General features: G+C 41.2%; 1 pseudogene; it reads left to right on the forward strand.

Annotated features, from left to right (window-relative positions):
• Positions 1-15,844, forward strand: part of LOC140198688 (tRNA (cytosine(34)-C(5))-methyltransferase, mitochondrial-like) — a 158,976-nt pseudogene that overhangs the window by 123,644 nt on the left and 19,488 nt on the right.

Here is a 15,844-nt window from a genome sequence, read left to right on the forward strand (position 1 = left end):
CATCAGCCACAGCAGGCAACGAATCTCGACCTTCGACATCGAGGCAGGCAGACATAGAAGAAGATGACCTGCCTGCCCTGATGGAAACAGACGACGAGATGACACCCCAGTGTCCCACCACCCCAACCCCGGGCCACGGACAGATACCGATTCGCGGAGAATGCAGCGGTAGCTGGGAGGCACACAGCACATCTTTAAGAAAAAAGCCAAAATAAACATGCTAATTAATTAGGTGCCGCCCAACACGTAAATGTCGGCCCAGATCAGAGGCGATGCAATCGGCACTGATCTGGGCCGACAATTACGTATCGGGCGGCATGTAATTAATTAGCATGTTTATTTTGACTTTTTTCTTAAAGATGTGCTGTGTGCCTTCCAGCTACCGCTGGACCCCTGCATGCTTCACGGCAATGTATCGGTCAGCGGCCTGGAGGGTAGGGGCCACTGCACCACCCCAACCTCCGACTCAGCCTAACACACCATCATTAGTGTGCTCGACGCTGTCCCAGTTCCAGTAAGTGATACTACACTGTACATACATTATTTCTACTTTATATAGGCTGTGTATTTTTACGTGTTATTAGGTATGATTTGGCAGCTTCATAGCTTAAAGGTTACTGGAGAGAGTGTTTTTGCTAACAGCGCTTGCGTGAGATTTTCACTTCGGAGAACAGTGCCAGCAATGATTGTGGAAAAGTATTTCTACTTTATATAGGCTGTGTATTTATCATATCATTCCTGTTTTTACTTTATGTTACTGTTATTTTAGGTTTTATGTGTTGTTTGGCATGATTTGGTAGGTTATTTTTGGGTCTGCGAACGCTCACAGAATTTTCCCATATAAAATAAATGGTAATTGCTTCTTCGCTTTACGACATTTCGGGAACCGTTTTATAGGAATGTTCTACCTTCGGATGGCGGGGGAAACCTGTATTAGCCAGTTATAAGTGACTTATAGTTGACTTACCACCTATATTCTGGTCGTGATTAACACCACCCCCCAGGGTTGCCAACTGTCCCGTATTAGCTGGGACATCCCGTATATTGGGCTAAATTGGTTTGTCCCATATGGGACCGCCCTTGTCCCGTATTTCCCCCGCTAAGGTAGAGTGTTCCTATGAAACCTTTTGTGCCGAAATGGCGTAAAGCGCAAAAGTAATTACCATTAATTTATATGGGAAAAATTTTTGAGCGTTCCCAGACCCAAAAAATAACCTACCAAATCATGCCAAATAACACATAAAACCTAAAAATAACACTAGCATATAGTAAAAGCAGGAATGATATGATAAATACACAGCCTATATAAAGTAGAAATAATGTATGTACAGTGTAGTTTCACTGAGCAGAATCGCCAAAAATGATTTGTAGAAAAAAATCGGCACGTACACGAATGCGCACGTAATGTATGTGCACATCATGCATGCGCACACAGGTGCCCGTGCAAGGCTTCATGGTCATGGCAGTCTTTCTCGGGGTAAACACAGTGAGAAAGTTGGCAACCTTAGCCTCCCCCGGTCGGCCGGTCCACGGTGCAAAAAGAGGTTGAGGACCCCTGGCTTAGATAGTTTAACATCATAAATTGTGTGTCCTGTGTCTTCCAAACTAATTACTTGCCTTTGATTTTTTTCATTTCTATCATGGCATGGGGCAAACTGAATCAACAGTGTGCTTATGTAAAAGGCAATAATGTCAACTTTATCAACTTTACCGCAAGACTAATTTCAGGAGCAGCATAGGTTAAAGTGCTAGACTCTTAGGAAATTCAGTTTTGGAATGAGTATCTGTGTAAGCTTTCTTTCCAGACTTGAGGCATGTAGGCAGATGGCTTTTGCAATGATCAGATATAACTTAAAAATCCATTGATTCTGATATAAGGTGGAGCAGAATCCCTCTTTTCTATTCCATTTGTTGTGCCGGTTCCTTGAACAGGCCAGGGGACCAATCCACCACTCATCATACACAAACACAATTTCAGTAGTGCATGAGGTAAAACTGAAGTTCCAGTGGTTTACTGATTTTTAAAAAACTTAAACTCTTAAATGTCTTCAGAATTCATTCTGCTAAAGGACAATAAGCAATGGACTTCCCAAGATTTAGTATACCAGGTGTCCCCCCCTGCTTTTCGAACGTTCACTTTACGAAACCTCCCTGTTACGAAAGACCTACATTAGTTACCTGTTTTCACTAACAGAAGGTGTTTTCACTGATACGAGAAAAAGCAGCGCGCGCCCCGAACAGCCGCTCCTCCCCCGGATTCAGAACTGCATTCTAGCCGGCATTGCTTAAACACGTACCTGTGAGCAGCCGTTAGCAAGATGAATTCTAAGTTATCGGAAAAACCTAAAAGAGCTTGTAAGGGTGTTACACTTAGCGTAAAACTAGACATAATTAAGTGTTTTCATCGTGGTGAACGAAGCAAGGACAAAGTGAGTTTGGCTTGTGGAAGTTGACGAAGATGATGTTGAAGAGGTTTTGGCATTCCATGACCAAGAACTGATAGATGAAGAGCTGATGCAATTGGAAGAGAAAAGGTTAACAATTGAAACCGAATGCAGTAGTGAACGGACTGAAAGTGAAGTCATCCAGGAACTGAACGTGAAGCAACTGCGTGAGATTTTCGCTGCAATGATAAAGTACGACTTTAAATTTTGAAAGGGTACGTCGGTTTAGGGCATATTTGCAAGATGGTTTGAGTCCTTACAAAGAACTGTATGATAGAAAAATGCGCAAGGCTAAGCAGTTAAGCAAGCCTTCCACATCAGCCACAGCAGACAACGAACCTCGACCTTCTACATCGAGGCAGGCAGACATAGAAGAAGATGACCTGCCTGCCCTGATGGAAACAGACGACGAGATGACACCCCAGTGTCCCACCACCCCAACCCCCGGGCCGCGGACAGATACCGATCCGCGAAGGATGCAGCGGTAGCCGGAACATACTCAGCACATCTTTAAGAAAAAAAACCGAAATAAACAAGCTAATTAATTAGGTGCTGCCTGGCATGTAAATGTTGGCCCAGATCAGAGGCGACGCAATCGGCAATCGCCTCTGATCTGGGCTGACATTTACGTGCCGGGCGGCACCTAATTAATTAGCTCGTTTATTTCGGCTTTTTTCTTAAAGATGTGCCTGGTGCGTCCCGGCCGCCGCTTTACCCCTGCATGCTTCGCGGATCGGTATCGGTTCGCTGCTCGGAGGGTGGGGGCCACTGCACCACCCCAACCTCCGACGACTCAGCCTAACACACCATCATCAGTGTGCTCGGCGCTGTCTTCTCGATTCCCATAAGTGATACTACACTGTACATACATTATTTCTACTTTATATCGGCAGTGTACTTTTACGTGTTATTTGGTATGATTTGGCAGCTTCATAGCTTAAAGGTTACTGGAGGGAGTATTTCTGCTGAGAGCACGTGTGAGATTTTCGCTACAGGGAACAGTGCAGGCAATGATTGTAGAGAAGTATTTCTACTTTATATAGGCTGTGTATTTATCATATCATTTCTGCTTTTACTATACGTTACTGTTATTTTAGGTTTTATGTGTTATTTGGCATGATCTGGTAGGTTATTTTTGGGTCTGCGAACGCTCACAAATTTTTCCCATATAAATAAATGGTAATTGCTTCTTCGCTTTACGACATTCCGGCTTACGAACCATTTCATAGGAACGCTGTACCTTCGGATGGCGGGGGAAACTTGTAGTTCTGTAGTCCAGCAGTTTGAAGAAAGCTTGATTAAAGATATGAGCCTGTATGCAGATAGTATGGTATCTATAGTGCTTTGAAAATGTATTCAGCCCCAGCCCTTTGGTCACATAAAAGAGAATTACCACCAGAGATTTGAATCAATTTAACTGAGATTTTTTGTTTGTGAATCGTATGCTCCTTTTTTTCACAGTGGAACCCCAGAAAAACAGGGAAAAGTGTAAAGAATGAAAAACTAAAAATTCAAGAACTGAAATCGTCAGTGTTTCAAAAATACTCATCCCCGTTTGCTCAGTACTTAGTTGAACCAGATATTACAGCCAGTAGACTTTACGGATCAGTCTCTTCGCACAATGTGCTGAAGCAGAATTTGTCTGTTCCTCCTTGCAAATTTGCATTAAGCTGTGCCAGGTTAGTTGGGGAGCGACGGTTGTCAGCAATTTTCAGGTCTTGCCAGAGATGTTCGATCAGATTATGGACCACTCAAGGACATCAATTTTCTTCTTTTGAAGCCTCTCCATGGTTGCTCTGGCAGTGTGCTTTGGATCATCGTCCTGTTGAAAGACTAACTTCCTCCTCAGTTTGAGCTTTCTGGCCGTGGTTAGCACATTTTTATCCAGGATCTTTTTGTGTTTAGCAAAGTTCATCTTCCCCTGGTCCTGATCAGATTTCCAATCCCCACTGCTGAACAGCATCTCCGTACCTTGGTGCGATCTCCACCATACTTTTAATAGAGACGGTTTTACCTGACTGATGTGCAGTATTCGATTTACGCCACATGTACTGTTTAAAAAAAGCATATCCTTACCCATAAAGATTTTGCAAAGCATAATTAGATACTATAAAGATGTGGAAGAAGGTCTTGTGGTCAGATGAGACTAAAGTGGAACATTTTGTCCTCAGCACTAAGTGGTACGTGTGGCTTAAATCTAAAATTGTAAATTATATGGATTACTGCAAAAACAATACCATGTAGATATTAATATCTTATCATTCTTTTTACTATTAAGTATTTGAACTACTGCATATGCTGGGATAATATCTACAGTAGTTTTCAACTGGGTTGCTAGTATTTGGATTTTTTGTTTCTGAACACTACAGTTTATATGGTAGTACAGCAGGGCCTAATATAAATTCCTAAATGTGTAGAAGTCATGAGTTCATGTGGGCAGTATATTATAGTTGCAGCAAGAATATCAGAGCAGCTGATAAGATTAGAACTGTTTAAAATAAAGTTAAAATTCTTGGTCTTTATTTGTGTCATCTTGTAGTTCAGTTGACTTGATTTAGTGGCATGCTTCCTTTTGGACCAGGTCTCCATCTTCAGGTATTTGTGTATAAGTAGGACTTAAAGTCAAGTGTATTATTTTCTGAGGAAGAATTGCTGCTACTTGGGGATGAGGAGGGTGAATTCATCTATTTGGAGTCTAATTTTTCATGGCAATGTTAGAAGTTAAGCAACTGAGCCAGACAATTTTTCCATCATCCACTTCTGCGACTGGCCAGCTTGTCTGCACTGGAGGCCTGTATTCTTTCCATTGCCTCAATATAACTTTACAAGCCATTGCTCAGTAGATAAGGTAGTATGAATTGCAAGCTCTAATACCACTAAGCTGTTGCTTTTCAGGTTGCTATACAATCCTCCAATACAAAAAGGTTCTAGTTTTGTCAGAGCTTAATTTTTACTATTTTTTGTTTGCTTGTCTTTCAGAGAAGTACTACTGCTTCCATCCAGCTGGCAGTATGGCGTGCTGGTGAACAAGTTCAGCCACTGTATAGCATTGGAACAACGCCTTCAATCACAGGGATATTGGAATTTTGTAGGAGATGCGTTACCATTTTCCCAGCATTCATTACGATGTTACATCAGCAGGACCCAGAACCGGTTCCCAAGACTATTACATCAAAGGAATATTACTTACTGAATGCGGCCTCTTTACTGCCTGTCCTTGCATTAGGTGTCCAAGATGGAGAGTGTGTGTTAGATATGTGTGCTGCTCCTGGAGGAAAATCTGTGGCAATATTGCAGTCTGCCACTCCACGTAAGTGCTGTACTATTGCATGTTACTTGCAGGATACAGAAATAACTTATTTTCTTTCTTCTACTCTGTAATTGCCATCATTTTTATGGTTACATCTGGGTTTTCTGGCTCTTGGTTTCCTTCTGGCTAAGATACAAATTTAAGATGACATAACTTAAGTGACTAAATGAGAACTGGGATCGCTCAGGCATAGAAGACTATGGGCCAAGTGCTGGAAGATGGGAGTAACTATGAATGGGTCAGTGATCAGTGTGCACATGGTGGGTGGAATAGCCTGTTTCCATGCTATATCTCTGGCAAAAGAACCAGAGATGACAAAAGGAAAACCTTTATTAAACTGCAGATTAGAATGTAGAATGCTTTGATCAGGCAGCAGAGTCACTTATTTGCAGAGCTACAACCTCAGCTCCAGTGACATGAGTTTAATTCTGCCCCCTGGTGGTATCTGCATGGAATTAGCACACTTTCTCAATACCCAGTTTCATCCCACATTCAGAGCTACGCAAATTAGAGGGTTAATTGGCTTCCTACACTTTTAATATTAGATTTCACTATCAATATTTAGCTGTTTGTGGGAGATTGCTTCCAAGGTGTGTGGAGCTCATCATTCTCAGAATCTCCTCTGAATTGGCACTGCAAGAACAGGGAAATGTCCGCTGAGAGCTCCTTGATGGAGGATTTTCGTCTTAGTATTAAGTGGCATTTTTATTTTCCAATATCTTTGGTAAACATGCTGAAGATTGCCTGAACATCCAATTTTTTTTTATTAGAGCATTTATTGCAGCCGTATTGTTAGGTGACTGAAATTAAGATGTTCTTGGTTCTGGGTTAGTGTCAATGAGGTTAGTTGGCTTTCTGTCCATCCATTTGCTTGGTGGGGGCCTGTTAGTGCCTAATAAGCAATTGCAGAAAGAAGTTTTGAGGCCACCCTTTGATGTTCTCTCTTAACCCCAGTCCAGTTTGTGCTGAGGCTAACACTGTGTATTAACACCTTATTATTGTTGTTGAGCTTAAGTAAAGTGGTGACATATTTGGGGAGTAAACATAACTCAGAAGAATTACCCAGAATGGTTATTAGCAGGGATGAAGCCCTTGTAAGATCAAAGAAGGCAATACATAGAGAATTATGGTCCCTGGTGACCTGAAAGGCATCTCGATGGATTTATTTTCTGTAGTTGACATCAAGGTGATCTGTCATTTCCATTTGATCTCTCTTTCTTGAAGATGGTCAGGATTGTGACATCGCTGAGGACATCTGAGATTGCCTTAGTACTTCATGACCTCCTTCAAGCATCGTGTTCTATTTATACAAAATACTGGAGGAACTCAGCAGGTCAGGCAACATCTATGGAGGGAAATACACAGTCAATGTTTCGGGCTGTGGCGATTCTGTTGGACCTGTGAATGCATGTCTAACTCTCCATAATGCAGTTTATTTTTCCACGTGTAATGTATAAATTTTATGCAATGAATACAAGTTACATTGAGGTTGTTGTCCCGTTTTTGGTCAGTGAAAAGCAAATGTGGCTCATTGTTCCTCGTGATTAGAGCTGCCATGAGTCTCTTGTGATGGCGTGAAAACTCGTCTTTGTTAGGAACCTCAAATAGCGTGGTGCCTTCCAGAGGGAATCTAGGGCCTTTATTAATTGGCTTGGAGTAGGGTGCCTCTTCCACTAATCATCCTGATGAAACTTTGTTGAGATATCACATTGGTCTAGATCAAGAAGCATAAATTGAACATATTTTCATGTTACAGAATTAATGGGGTTGGAGGATGCTTGAGTTCAAGAAAATTAAAAAGCAGCAAGTAAAAGAAAATAATAATTTTTATTTTCAATTTATTTGTCAAATTATAACTGCCAATAATAATTCCTTAAATTATCACTGCTGGTAAGGTGATGATCAATAATTCAGAGCTTTCCCACCATTAAAAAAATTATTTATACTTAATAAATGTGCCTTTGCATTTTCTAGTGTGTCTAATCGATATCTAACGGGTTTTTTTGTATGAACGCTGAATCTTGTGGCAAATTAACAATATTTCAAAGCTTCCACTGGAAAACCACTTCTGGATTCAATCTGTAACTACCCCTTTGCAGTTGCTGGATGTTGAGGCCAATTTATTCCTTAATTTTGCCCAATTTAAAGGATGAACTTTATACTAAAACAGTATAGTTAGTGGTACTTGCATTTCATTAAATATGATTGGACAGCAGGTATAGATTATTCTTATTTCATACCAAACATTTTTGTAGGTTGCAAACTTGTAGGTAAACATTAAAATATTTTATCTTTTATGTCTATATATGAAGTATAACTTTCAGTATATTTTTCAACATGTTTCAATGGAAAATGTCAGTATTATTCTTGATCTTTCTTGGAGCCTCAATGATATGGTGGATTTGACATTTTTCTTTTAAAATAAATATTTCTGCATACTGTCACAGACATTTTCTACATGGGCAGTTAACTGCAGATAGCATATGCAAATTTAGAATCCATTTTGATGGCTCCATTAATTTTCTAATAGACATGACTGCGAGTGACTCGAAAGGTCACTTTTGTAAGTCGATTCAGACGTTTCCAGGTAGAATGCTTTACTGAAATGCTTTTGAATTTTCTATTCAATTTTACCAGTTTCTTATATTAGTGAAACATGATTAGTTGCAAACTAGGTCGTGTAAGGAGAATTTGTAGGAATGAGGCAGTAGGTTGTTTACTTAGTGAAGTTTAATGTTTTGAAACAGAATGTTGTTACGAAATATAGCAACTTTTAATTGAAATACATTTCATTTAACTATGTTCAGTGAAATTCATCATAATCTATCTTGCAGCATGTTATGCTATGTCTTATTGTTACAGTAGGAACATTCTCATTTTAGATCTCATCTTTATGGTTGTTTTCTTCAAAGCACTTTTACTCTATATCATCTTTTCAACCTAGCGATTGAACTTAGCTTATAGCCTGATGGGAATACTTACACACTTAGACACTCTTCTGCGTTACTATTATTTCCCTCAATATGTACAATTAAGATGCTACATGTATCATACAACCTGACAATTATTTTTTCATAATCTCTGCTGGATAGACCTGCAGTGAGTACATCCCATAATTTATCCTTCAGATTTTTACCACATGCTATTGCTGTTACGACGACTGCTCTCAAAAAGAATAAAAAAGATTTAATATTAACTATCGCCCTCTTTGTGGAAAGCTCCCCAATACCCATAGAAAGTGTAACAGATTCTAAAGGAGTGATGTCAAGATAATTGCATTCCAAAAACAAAGTGTGATGTGGAGAGAGCCACATTTAATCAGCAATATTCCCCTTGGTAGGCTCACTCAGAAAGTCAGGTGGCATAGGATCGAGAGAAACTTTGCTGCATGGATTCAGAATTGACTAGAACTACAGAAGGCAGAGGATGGTAATAGATGGAGTGTATTCTGCCTGGAGGTTGGTGCCCAGTGGTGTTTTTATAAATGACTTAGATGGGGTGGAGGGCTATTTAGTAATTTTACAGATGACATGAAGCTTGATGGTGATGTAGATATTGTAGAAGGTTGTTGTAGGTTACAACAGCACGTTGATAGGATGCAGAGCTAGTCTGAGAAGTAGGATAAGATTCAAAGTACATGTATTAGCTAAGTACGTATATATGTCACCATATACTACCCTGAGATGCATTTTCTTGCAGGCATTCATAGTAAATACAAAGTAACAATGAAATCAATGAAAAACCAATCTCAACAAAGACAGAAGGAACAATCAGTATACAAAAAACAACAAATTGTGCAAAATGAACCAAATAATAAATAAATAATATCAAGAAAGTAAGCTGCAGAGTTCTTGAAGGTGAGTCCATATGTTGTGGAATAGTTAAATGAAGTTACCCCCACTGTTTCAAGAGCACAGTGGTTGAGGTGTAATAAATGTTCCTAAGCCTGGTGGTGTGGGACCTGAAGCTCTTGTACAAGAAGATAGCGTGCCTGGATGGTGGGCGTCCTTGATGTTGAATGCTGCTTTCCTGCATTCTACTTCTTGTAGACGTGCTCAATGAGAAGGCTTTACACATGCTGAACTGGGCTGTATCCACTACTTCTTAAAGGCTTTTCTGTTCAAGAGCATTGGTGCTTCCTTACCGGGCAGTGATTTAACCAGTCAGTATACTCTCCACTATGTATTTATAGAAGTTTGTCAAAAATTTCAGATGATATGCCGAATCTTCAAACTTCTAAGAAAGTAGAGTCACTGCTGTGCCTTCTTTGTAATGATGCTTATGTGCTGGACTCAGGGCAATCCTCTAAAATGATAACACCAAGGAATTTAACATTCCTGACCCCCTCCACCTCTAATCCCTTGATGAAGACTGGCCCATGGACCTCCAGTTTCCTCCTCCTGTCGTAAGTAATTAGCTCTTTGGTGTCACTGACACTGAGTGAGAGGTTGTTGTTGTGGCACCACTCAGCCAGATTTTCAATCTTCCGTCTTCTATGCTGTTTTATCACCACCTTTAATTTGGCCAACCAGTGCCGTCAGCAAATTTAACTATGGCATTGGAACTGTACTTTGCCTCACAGTCATAAGTATAAAGCAAGTAGAGCAGGGGGGCTAAGCACACAGCCTTCTGGTGCACCCGTGCTGATGGTGATTGTGGAGGAGATATTGTTGTCAATCTGAACTGACTGAGGTCTGCGAGAGAGGAAATTGAGGATCTAGCTGAACAAAGAGGTATTGAGATCTAGGTCTTGGAGCTTGTTGATTAGTTTTGAAAGGATGATAGTTTATTTGTATTTATTTATTTATATACAGCACAGAATAGGCCCTTCTGGCCCTTTGAGCCATGCCACCTAGCAACCCCCAATTTAACCCAAGCCTAATCATAAGATAATTTACAATGACCAATTAACCTACCAACCAGTATGTCTTTGGACTGTGGGAGGAAACCGGAGCGCCCACAGAAAACCCACGCAGTCTCCGGGAGAACATACAAACTCCTTATAGACAATGACAGTTTCATCACCAGCCTCTCAAAACATTTCATCACAGTGGATGTAAGTGCTACTGCATTCTCCTTGGGCACTGGTATAACTGAAGCCTGCTTGAAGAAGGTGGGTACCTTAGCCTGCCGAAGGTATCGGTGCACAGTCCAGCACTGGTCCTCAGTACCTGGAGATAAATTTAATCCAGAAAAATGTGAAATGATACACTTTGAAAGGATGGACTTGAAGACAGAGTACAGGGTGAATGTCATGGTTCTTTGCAGCGTGGAGTAACATCTCGGGTTCACGTCCTGTGATTCTCAAAGTTGCCCTGCAAGTTAATAGGGGGTTAAGAAGCTGTATGGTTGGTTTTGATTAGTCATCAGATTGTTGTAAAGGGCCACGAGGTAATGTTGCAGCTCTGTAAAACTTTGCTTGCTTTTGTGTGGCAATCTAGAACTCCTTTAAATTCCTATCGTATCTTTAATAGAGGTTCAATAATGTCTCATTTAAAACTGAAATAATTACATTTGGAATTAGGTGACATCATTCAAATGGGATGAAGTGCTACACCCTTGTCCGTTTATAAATAGAGTGATTAATTCTGCCTTGTCTCTATTGTGGGTGTAGAGTTTCAACGGGTTGGTCATTTAAAAGATACGTGGAAATTTCTTTTGAATTTCGGTGCAGACAGGTGGCCTGGTTCTGTTTCTACTTCTCACACAAATGGCAGCAGCCCGGGTAACATCAACGGAGGAAAATAGTTGACATTTCAGGAAGAGGCCGTTCATCAGGAAGTCTTGGCCAGAAACATCAACAGTTTATTTCTCTCTTTAGATGCTGCCTGGCCTGCTGAGTTCCTCCAGCATTTTCAGTGTGTTGTTCAAGATTTCCCGCACCTGCAGAATCTCTTGTGTTTCTGGTTATGCTTCTATTGTGTTCTTGAATTTTGGAACATCCATGTAGTACTGACACAAGCCACATGGGGGTATTAAGATGCAAGCTTTAACTAAAAATTTCCATTCAGGTGAAATCAGCCTATGTTAGTCTGCATATACAATGGATTCTGGTTAAATGGAACACATTGGGACCAGCACACGTTGGCCCAATTAAACAGCTGCTCCAATTAGCCGAGGTTTCATGAAAATAGTTAAAAAGGTACAGTATAATAAAGACAAACTACTATTTAATTAAGTAACAAATTATGTACTTAAATGAAATACAGAACGAATTAGACTACCAGTGCTACTACAGTAATCTAAAACTGTCTATTAGTTCCTGATAGTTTTTGATGGAGGAATTCATCCAGTGTACACCACCATGTTCTTTTGATTAACTGTAAATGAACAAAATCAGCACAATGACCTAAACAGATAATGGACTGCCTTTGTTGCATGAGAGTTGTAATCCAACAATAAATTTCCTGGCATCCTGTGTAGTCGCTAGCTCAAGTTCAGATGTGAACTTCATCACTTTGTGAAGTCAAAGTAATAAAACAAAATTATCAAAAATTGTTGCTTTTTGAGTCGGTGTCCATCAGCCTAAATGGATATCATAACATAAGCACACATAACTGACACTTTAAAAACTGTTCAATCTAAACACCGTGTAGTGTCTAATGGCTATACAAATGCACACGACTGAAACTGTTCAGCAGCAGTCTCTTGTCCCAATTAGGACCATAAGACATAGGAGCAGAATTAGGCCATTTGGCCCATTGAGTCTGCTCTGCCATTCAATTATGGCTGATCCTTTTTTCTAACTCCTCCTCAACACCAGTTCCTGGCCTTCTTCCGATAAACTTTGATGCCATGTCCAATCAAGAACCCCTATCAATCTCTGCCTTAAATACACTCAACGACCTTGTCTCCACAGCTGCCTCTGGTAACAGATTTCACAAATTCACCACCCTCTGGCTAAAGAGATTTCTCTGCACAATGTTTTAAATGGATGCCCCTCTATCCTGAGGCTATGCCCTCTTGTCCTAGACACCCCCACCATGGGAAATGACCTTTCCATATCTACTCGGTCAATAGACAATAGGTGCAGGAGTAGGCCATTCGGCCCTTCGAGCCAGCACTACTATTCACTGTGATCATGGCTGATCATCCACAATCAGTATCCAGTTCCTGCCTTATCCCCATAACCTTTGATTCCACTGTCTTTAAGAGCTCTATCCATCTCTTTCTTGAAAGCATCCAGAGACTTAGCCTCCACAGCCTTCTGGGGCAGAGCATTCCATGTATCCACCACTCTCTGGGTGAAAAAGTTTTTCCTCAATTCCGTTCTAAATGGCCTACCCCTAATTCTTAAACTGTGGCCTCTGGTTCTGGGCTCACCCATCAGCGGGAACATGCTTTCTGCCTCCAGCGTGTCCAATCCCTTAACGATCTTATATGTTTCAATAAGATCCCCTCTCAGCCTTCTAAATTCCAGAGTATACAAGCCCAGTCGCTCCAATCTTTCGACATATGACAGTCCTGCCATCCCGGGAATTAACCTTGTGAATCTACGCTGCACTTCCTCAATAGCAAAAATGTCCTTCCTCAAATTTGGAGACCAAAACTGCATACAGTACTCCAGGTGTGGGCTCACCAGGGCTCTGTACAGCTGCAGAAGGACCTCTTTGCTCTTATACTCAACTCCCCTTGTTATGAAGGCCAGCATGCTATTAGCTTTCTTCACTGCCTGCTGTACTTGCATGCTTGCTTTCAGTGACTGATGTACAAGATCACCTAGATTTTGTTGTGCTTCCCCTTTTCCTAACTTGACTCCATTTAGATAATAATCTGCCTTCCTGTTCTTACCACCAAAGTGGATAACCTCACAGTTATCCACATTAAACTGCATTTGCCATGCATCTGCCCACTCACCCAGCCTGTCCAAGTCACCCTGCATTCTCCTCCTCACATTTCACACTGCCACCCAGCTTTGTGTCATCGGCAAATTTCCTAATGTTACTTTTAATTCCCTCATCTAAATCATTAATACATATTGTAAACAGCTGCAGTCCCAGCACTGAACCCTGCGGTACCCCACTGGTCACCACCTGCCATTCCGAAAGGGACCCGTTAGTCGCTACTCTTTGTTTTCTGTCAGCCAGCCAATTTTCAATCCATGTCAGTACTCTGCCCCCAATACCATGTGCCCTAATTTTGCCCACTAATCTCCTATGTGGGACTTTATCAAAGGCTTTCTGAAAGTCCAGGTACACTACATCCACTGGCTCTCCCTTGTCCATTTTCATAGTTACATCCTCAAAATATTCCAGAAGATTAGTCAAGCATGACTTCCCCCTCATAAACCCATGCTGACTCAGACCGATCCTGTTACTACTATCCAGATGTGTTTTAATTTCATCTTTTATAACTGACCGCAGCATCTTTCCCACCACCGACGTCAGGCTAACCGGTCTATAATTCCCTGTTGTCTCTCTTCCTCCCTTCTTGAAGAGAGGGACAACATTAGCCACCCTCCAATCCACAGGAACTGATCCTGAATCTGTAGAACATTGGAAAATGATTACCAATGCGTCCATGATTTCTAAAGCCACCTCCTTAAGTACCCTGGGATGTAGACCATCAGGTCCCGGGGACTTATCAGCCTTCAGACCCAATAGCCTATCCAACACCATTTTCTGCCAAATATAAATTTCCTTCAATTCATCCATTACCCGAGGTCCTTTGGCCACTATTACATCTGGGAGATTGCTTGTGTCTTCCCTAGTGAAGACAGATCCAAAGCACCTGTTCAACTTGTCTGCCATTTCCTTGTTCCCCATGATAAGTTCACCTGCTTCTGTCTTCAAGGGCCCAATTTTGGTCTTAACTATTTTTTTCTTTTTCACATACCTAAAGAAGCTTTTACTATCCTTCTTTATATTCTTGGCTAATTTACCTTCGTACCTCATTTTTTCTCTGCGTATTGCCTTTTTAGTTACCTTCTGTTGCTCTTTAAAAGTTTCCCAATCCTCTGGCTTCCCACTCGTCTTTGCTATGTTATACTTCTCTTTTATTTTTATACTGTCCATTACTTCCCTTGTCAGCCACAGCCTCCCCTTACTCCCCTTAGGATCTTTCTTCCTCTTTGGAACGAACTGATCCTGCACCTTCCGTATTATTCCCAGAAATGCTTGCCATTGCTGTTCCACTGTCATCCCTGCTAGGGTATTGTTCCATTGAACTTTGGCCAGCTCCTCCCTCATAGCACCATAGTTCCCTTTGTTCAACCGTAATACTGACACTTACAAGTTTCCCTTCTCCCTCTCAAATTGTAGATTAAAACTTATCATATTATGGTCACCTAATGGCTCCTTTACCTCGAGGTCCCTGATCAAATCCAGTTCATTGCACAACACTAAATCTAGAGTTGCGTTCTCTCTGGTAGGCTCCAGTACAAGCTGTTCTAAGAATCCATCTTGGAGGGACTCCACAAACTCCCTTTCTTGGGGTCGAGTACCAACCTGATTCCTCCAGTCTACCTGCATGTTGAAGTCCCCCATAACAACTGTAGCATTACCTTTGCGACATGCCAATTTTAACTCTTGATTCAACTTACACCCTACATCCAGACTACTGTTTGGGGGCCTGTAGATAACTCCCATTAGGGTCTTTCTACACTTAGAAGTTCTCAGTTCTATCCATACTGACTCTACGTCTCCTGATTCTATGTCCCCCCTTGCAAGGGACTGAATATCATTCCTCACCAACAGAGCCACCCCACCCCCTCTGCCCATCAGTCTGTCCTTTCGATAGGACGTATATCCTTGAATATTCATTTCCCAGGCCCTGTCCTCTTGAAGCCATGTCTCTGTTATTCCCACAACATCATAGTTACCATTTTCCAACTGTGCCTCAAGCTTTATTTCTTATACTCCGTGCATTCATATACAATACTTTTAATTCATTACTCCCTTCACCTCCCATGTCAATTCCTATTTCACTTGGCCATACTGTACGATCCTTTCTTGAGCTTTCTGCTCTGTTGATTCTGCTGTCATTCTTAACTTTTTTTATTCTCACTTTCCCTTTATCTCCATCCTCATGATTCCAGTTCGTCCCCTCCCCCCCACTACTTAGTTTAAACACACCTGTGTTGCAGAGACAA

The sequence above is a fragment of the Mobula birostris genome, chromosome 6 (genome assembly GCF_030028105.1).
Source record: "Mobula birostris isolate sMobBir1 chromosome 6, sMobBir1.hap1, whole genome shotgun sequence".
In the NCBI taxonomy this organism is placed as follows: Eukaryota; Metazoa; Chordata; class Chondrichthyes; order Myliobatiformes; family Myliobatidae; genus Mobula; species Mobula birostris.